The sequence below is a fragment of the Suricata suricatta genome, chromosome 12, assembly GCF_006229205.1.
Source record: "Suricata suricatta isolate VVHF042 chromosome 12, meerkat_22Aug2017_6uvM2_HiC, whole genome shotgun sequence".
NCBI classification, from domain to species: Eukaryota; Metazoa; Chordata; class Mammalia; order Carnivora; family Herpestidae; genus Suricata; species Suricata suricatta.
In genome coordinates, this window is record NC_043711.1 from 4,966,574 (window position 1) to 4,973,936 (window position 7,363).

At 57.3% G+C, this 7,363-nt stretch overlaps 1 long non-coding RNA gene across 1 annotated transcript in view; it reads right to left on the minus strand.

The window, feature by feature from the left end:
* Nucleotides 1–26: 26 nt before the first annotated feature.
* Nucleotides 27–7,363, minus strand: part of LOC115273177 — a 31,729-nt gene continuing 24,392 nt past the window's right edge. Inside the window, exons 3-4 of the long non-coding RNA XR_003900720.1 lie at nucleotides 5,253–5,436; nucleotides 27–165 (exon numbers count right to left, since the gene is read on the minus strand). This is a non-coding gene — a long non-coding RNA (uncharacterized LOC115273177). The remainder of the gene's footprint in view (nucleotides 166–5,252; nucleotides 5,437–7,363) is intronic.

The following is a 7,363-nucleotide window of genomic DNA, read 5'->3' on the forward strand; positions in this document are numbered from 1 at the left end:
CTTATCCGTGCAGGATCCCGTGCTTATCCGTGAAGGATCCCGTGCTTATCCGTGCAGGATCCCGTGCTTATCTGTGCAGGATCCGTGCTTATCCGTGCAGGATCCGTGCTTATCCGTGCAGGATCCCATGCTTATCCATGCTACAACATGGATGAACCTCAAAGACTGTAAAGTAAGAGAAGCCAGACATAAAAGAACAGATACTGCAGGACCCCACTCACAGAAAGTCCCCGGAAGAGCCCCGTCCACAGAGACGGAGAGCAGATGGCGGGAACCAGGAGCGGGGAGTCAGTGTTTCAGGGGCACAGAGTCTCAGCTTGGGGAGACGAGAAAGTTCTGGAGATGGATGGTGGGGAGGGCTGCATGACATTGTGAATTACTTAACGCCACTCAGCTGTGCGCGTAGGAACAGTAAAATGCAGGGCACCTGGGGCGCAGGGGGGCTCGGTCAGTTAAACGTCCGACTCTTGATTTCGGCTTAGGTCATGATCTCACGGTTCATGGGCTCTAGCCCCATGCTGGGCTCTGCGCGGAAAGCACGGAGCCTGCTTGGGATTCTCTCTCTCCCTCTCTCTCTCTCTGCCTTCCTCCAAACATTTTCCTTCTATCTCAAAAATAAGTAAGCATTTTAAAACAAAACAAGAGTGGTTAAAATGGTAAGTTTTCCGTTCTAACATTTTACCACAACTGAAAACGAAGCAGGAACCTGCCGCCGTCAGGCTGCGCCTCTCCTGGGAGCATCGGCCCCACTCCTCTCGGTCCAGCCCTGCCCGGCTGAGAATAGGGGCAGGGCAGCAGGGCAGCGGTGGGGGCCTGTCCTGGGACAGAGGGGAGGTGGGAGGGGAAGGCAGCCAGGCAGGAAAGTCCTCAGCAGTTTGGAAAGCTCTTCCCCCTGGGGCAGGCGCTGCTGGAGGAGGAGGAGGAGGAGGAGACAGCAGCAGCAGAAGGCCAAGGTCAAGGTGTCCCGGAGACCACGCATCCCCCCTGCCTTCTCCATTTTGTCCCCCGTTTCCAGGTCTGGCTGGCAATACCAGCGACAGCAGTCAGAACCACCGCCCAGCCCACAGCGCCTCCACCCCCCTGGGCCCCTCAGGGACACACGGGGCCACGCCTGGAGTGGCCGGTCCCTGAGGTCCTCACAAGCAGAGGCACTGGGAGAGGCCCAAGCAGGCGGCCAGAGGAGGTGGCAGGGGAAAGATGAGCAGGGCTGACAGGCGGGGGCGGCGGCAGGAGGGGGCTGGGCAGAGGCCCGGCCGCCAGACAGACGAGGGGGAGACAGGCCAGCGGGACATGTTCGTTTCGGAAGAACGGGGCCAATCTTTGGCTTCTCACTGTGACCCTGGACTTGGGCCCCAGGGGTGATCAGATGCTTCTCTTCTGAGCTAAACGCTGGGCTGCATCCCAGGGGACTCCGCAAGCCTTCCCAGAAGACACGCCCCCCAGAACCCCCAGGGAGCGAGGGGAGGGCCGATTTCCAGGCCAGGAGCCCCGCCCCCATCAGCAGGCCTGGACTGACCCCCATTGGCCTCATGCTGAGCTCCTAATTTGGCTGCCCAGAGCTTGCTGCCCCACTGGGCCACCCCGGCGAGAACCACGGGACCCTAGCCTTGTTCTCAGTGCCCAGGTCCTGGGAAGAGGAGGAGGAGGAAATCTTTGAGGCTCGGCCAGGAGCCTCGGCCTGAAACTGCACCATTCAAGTTTCCCCTTTGGGTTAAAGCATCTTTCTTTTGTCTGTTCCAGGAACCCCCTAGCACCCCAAAAGTGCCCCAGAGGGAAAGAAACGTCAAGGGGGCAGATACATTCCAGAAAGCAGCGCAAACTCTGAGCAGACCTGCAAGAAACAACCCTGTTTAGCTTTGCTTAATCCCCGGCTTGGCCCAGGTTCCACGGAGCAGGCCCTGGACATCCAAGGCCCCAATTAAACGCCCACTGTGAGACCCCAGAGGGCCAGGGGGCAGTCAAACTGCAGAAGGAGAGAGTCAGTTTGACTGCTGGGAGGGGGAGGACAGGGGGATACAAGCCAGACCTGAGGACCTTGCATGCCACCCCCAGTCAGAGGCCAGAAATGTCCCCAAGGGCCCAGAAGGGGCGTCAGCCTCACTGCCACCACCCCTCTCCTTGCTCTCTGACCAAACCCCCAGTCCTCTGCGCAAGACCTCAAATTCCCCCCAGATTCGTGTCTCCTGCTCCTTCCGCCTGGCCATGGCGGGAGCCACCGTGCCCATCAACAGAGCCACAGTGGAGACGTCACAGCCACTGTCAGCCCCCAGTGTGGTCACACAATAAAGACCAAGCGCAGGAGTGAGCTTCTAGTGGACACGATACTCCAGGGACAGTGATGGACATGCCCATGTGTATTCCGGACACTAGGAGGGCAGACAGGTGGGGACGGAATCGTGGGTCACCACTTAGCAGAGGTGTGGTCCCGGGACAGTGAGTTAAGTTCTGCCATCTTAGAGAGAGGTTGTCTCAGGAGAAGGGAGAGGAAGGAAGGAAGGAAGGAAGGAAGGAAGGAAGGAAGGAAGGAAGGAAGGGAGGGAGGGAGGGAGGGAGGCGAGGAAAGCTTTCGCAGGTCAGGGAACAGTGGTGGGCTAGGAAGGACCCGGCTCACCCCAGTGGATGCCAGTGGGGACAGAAGACAGCCCAGGATCAGGCCAGCCGCTGTCACCCAACCAAGTCTGCCCCCACCACAGGGGGACATTGGGGAATGTCTGGAGATGGTTTCGATTGGCAGAATTGGGGGTGCCACTGGCGTCTGGGGGGTAGAGGCCAGGAGACGCTGCTGAGCATCCTGTAATGCACAGGACAGCCCCCTACCACCGAGGCAGCTGCAGCCCAATATGTCAGTAGCGCAAAGGGGGAGAGACTCTGATGGGTCCCCTCCAAGCTGGAGTCCTTGTCACCACCACCATCATCGTCATCATCATCATACTGATTAGCTTTCCAGTCCACTCACAGGGCACCAAGCCCCTTCCAAGGCCTTTATACACATTAACCATTTCATCCTCATAACGACCCCTTTATAAGGTGAGCACTCTTCTTGTGCCGGCGTTCAGAGAGGTTAAGTCATTGTTCCAAGGTCACACAGCTAGTAAACGGCAAAGCCGGATTCCAACCCAGACTGCCGGCCTCCTGATCCTTCTCTCCAGTCACCTCCTGGGGTGGGAGTGGGGGACCCCGAATCCACGGAGATTATAGTTTCTTCCCCCTGCCACACCCCCCCATAGCTGGAGGAGGGCTCGCAGTAAAGGTTAAGGTGGGTTATAAAACATCAAAGTCTGGGCGCCTGGGTGGCTCAGTCCGTTGAGCGTCCAGCTTCGGCTCAGGTCATGATCTCACAGTTGGTGGATTCGAGCCCCCCGTCAGGCTCTGTGCTGACAGCTAGCTCAGAGCCTGGAGCCTGCTTCAGACTATGTATCTCCCTCTCTCTCTCTGGCCCGCCCCTGCTCACACGGTCTCTGTCTCTCAAAAATAAATTTTAAAAAAACATTTAAAATTTTTTTTAAAAAACATCTAATTCTATGTCTCCAACGCCTGAGGATGGGGACCCGGATCCCGCACCTCGCTGAGCAGACAGGCTTAGGGGACATTTTCTCCAGCCATGGTGAGTTGAACTCTGCCTGTTCCGGCTTCAGGAGTGAACTTGCTTGGCTGCGGGGCCACTGGGGCTGGGCCAACCAGAGCTCGCTTTTCCAGGAGACAGGTGAGAAACCAGAGATCAGAAGACCCCCACGGCCACCGCCCCCACCGTCCCCACCGTCACTGATAATAACTCATCCATATGACAACCATCCCCACTGACAGCACTTCCCGTGAGCCCGGTCAGGTCCTAAACCCCTTCCGTTCTTAACCCGCTGAATCGTCCCAAGAGCCCTATGCAAGTGACACTATCACCCCCTTTTTACAGACAGGGACACAAGTGCAGAGGGGAAAAGCCACCCACCCTGGGCCAGGCAGTAGGGGGTGGGGCTCAGAGCACCTGCACCAGTTTTTCCACCTCCAAGCTGTATTCGGGGCAGATCATGTCTGTGGCAGGGAAGGCCCTGGGCACTGCAGGGCACTTAGCACACCCTTGGCCTCTACCCACCAGACACCTGTAGCATGTCCCCCAGGCATGACAACCCAGAACATCTCCAGACCTTTCCAGATGTCCCCTGGGGGCCCGGAGGTGCAGAGCTGCTCCAGGCTGAAACCACGGCCTGACCCCACACTTCGGGATGGTGTGAGGGTAAGGCATAACTACGTAGATCTGGGGCACTCAGAGGGGGCAGTCCCCTGAGCTGGTTAGCACTTCTTTGAAGACCTACTCTCTTAGCAACTTCCCAGTATATAGTACTGCATTGTTAACTATAGTCACCATGGTGCATGTTAGATCCAAAGAACTTACTCTCTAACTGGTTTTGGTGTCCTCTGACCAACATCTCCCCGTTTCCCCCACCCCCAACCCCTGATAATCACCATTATTTTTTTAATTTTTTAAGTTTATTTATTTTGAGAGAGAGCACATGCAGGGGAGGAACAGAGAGAGAGGGAGAGAGAGAGAATCCAGGCAGGCTCTGCACGGTCAGCACAGAGCCCGATGCGGGGCTCGAACCCACGAACTGGGAGATCATGACCTCGGCAGAAATCAAGAGTCGGACGTTCAACCGACTGAGCCGCCCAGGTGCCCCTGGCAACCACCATTCTTGTGTCTGTTTCTATGAGTTTGATTTTTTTAGATTCCACACATAAGTGACAAGACACAGTGTGGGTCTTTCCCCCTCTGCCCTGCCTGGCGGAGTTTGAGCAAATATTCCCTCCAGACACGGGAGGATCCCAGGGAAACAGGGCACGGCCACATGGTGCCCTGAAACTCTTCCTCACCCCCCACCACCAACCGGCTCCTATTCGTCCCTCCGATCGGCCATGAAACATGGCTTCCCCCACCGCAGGGCCCCCTCCCTGACCCCCTACATGGGAGAGATGGACACTGCTGTCAATTTCACCTGACCTGGGGGAAGCAAGGCTCATCTCAATATTTAAGGGGACACCCCAACTCCACAACTGGGAAAACATCTAGCAGAGGGGCTAGGGATTGGGGGCTCCGGCCCCTGGGAAAGGGGACCCCCCCCCCCCCCGCTCCACGATCCCAGGGCCACCCTGCCTTCTTTTCTGGTTCTACCACCTGCGGCTGAGCAGCGCCAAGCAAGCTTCTCAGCCTTTCTGTGCCTCACTTTTCAGGTTTGGGAAATGGGGATGCTAACGGTGCCTACCTCGCTGGGCTGATGTGAAGTTAAAACAGGCCTCAAAGCAAGTGCTCCAGCATCATGTCACAGCCTCCTGCCTGATGGCCTCAGTCCCTGCACAGCAGCCGGATTCCGGCAGGCCCTCCTGTGGCAGCGCCGGGTACTGCATCCTTCGGCGCCCTCTACATCGCTCAGCATTCTAAAGGTTCTTCTAAGTTAGCAAAAAAAAGGAAAAAGAAAAAAGAAAAAAAAAAACATTTTTTAGTCAGTCCAAGCTGGTTAAAGTAAAAAGAGATTGCACTTGGCCCTCTGAGCTTTGCTCCTAGAACGCCTTCACCCCGGAGCCTCTTTAACATGCAAATCGCAAATGTCAATGCCACCTGCACAGGGAGCCTTTCGCTGGCTCCCTATTTATCCCCGATCCTGAGCAGCCCCTGTGTGTCTGACCCTGCTCTAGGCACTGGGGACACTGCTGTGGTTCTCACGGATGAACCCCTCTTCCCTCAGAGCTTACGTTCTGGTCAAGGAGAGAGAACCAAGGAAAATACGAAAAATCTATTCCACGATGTCAGGTGGTGACTCGGGAGCGAAAGAAACCAGGGAATGGGGGACAAGATGTGTGGACATCATCTTGAAGTGGGGGGAGGGGCTGGCCTCACTGGGGAGTGATGTCTGAGACAAAACTTCCAGAACAAGGTGGAGGGGCCATGGCAACATCAGGCGGAAGAGGGAGGGCGGTGAGGATGGTGACCTCAGGGGGGATGCCGTGTTGTTGGGGACCGTGTCCCCAGTACCTGGACCAGCACCTGGCACACAATGGTGCTCAGGAAGTGCTCAAAAGTCTGTTTCTCAGGATTCCCTGCAAAAGCCTGGACAAGCCCATCCCCCCAATCAATCTTCGAGACCAGGAGATGGGGATGTGAGAGTGGCTTAGGGCCAAGTCACTCGCCCTAGAGAGGGAGACCCCAAGGGACATTTGGGTTTGCAGCATGGAAGGGAGGATGCAAATCAGCGAGTTTCAGAGAATCATTGTAAGAGGTTTATAGCTACTAAGTGGCAGAGACTGGGAGCTCCTAGCTCAAAGCAGCCCTGATGCTCCCAGTGCTGTCGGGGGGCCACCCAGCCAGACTAAGGACGGGGGCTGAGTGGCTGGACCAGCCCCTGGGCTGACGGTGACAGCCTTCAGCATTAGAGCAAAGTGAGGAGGCCAAAGCGGCCCCCTCTCTGAGGGACAAAGGGGTAAAACGGAAGGCGGCTCAGGGTGGATTCCCAGCCCGCTGTAACTCAGGGCAGAGACCAGAGCTGGCTCCCTTGGACTCTGCTGGGGAGAGTGGGGAGCAAACCCAGGGGTGGGCCGTCCCTCTGGGCCGGCCTGGGGTGAGAATGGGGTGGAGGTGGCGCCAGCCGCAATCTCCAGTCTCACAGGAGGTTGGGAATAGTCTGGTATTTATGGAGTGCCTGCTGTATGCATGAGCCCTGACCTAACTAACATCCCAAATTCAGAACAAAAGAAACAAACGTTCGCTGTTGAATGAACCCCTCTCCCAGCGGCCTGTGAGGTCACTATCAGCCTCCCTGTGGCGATCAGGAAAGCAAGACTCAGAGAGGGCCAAGGGCAAGGCCCCACCAAGCCAGGCCCTGCCTACTTCCCTGGGGTCAGGCCTGGAAAATGCCTTGGAACGGAGAGGCTGGCGGTCACTGCCCGGCCACCTCCGGCAGCTCTAGCCCCTGGCCAGGTGCCCACAGGCCTGTGGGGCATCCAGCCACACCGTGCTGTGCGTTTTGACCCCTGCCGTGACTGTACAGGTCTGGCCATTCTTACGTTGACTCCGCATCTACTGAGAACCCACCCAGGGGTGACGGCAGCTCACTGGGCCCCTGCTCTCATGAAACTGGCCCGCTCCTCCTCCCTGACCTCAGTTTTTTCTTCTGTGAAATGGAACCAGCCAGGCTCCGGGCAGGTCAAGCCCCCAGAGGGGAGCTCTGGGAGGGCAGGGCCGGGCTGACATTTACGTGGCCGCCCTGGGCACTGTGCCTGGCACACGGGTGGTGCCCAATAAATGCTTGTTTGAGCAGGACTAGCCCTCAATAAATAACAGCTGTTGTCAATGCTGGCGGAGAGAGAGGGGGCTCTCCCC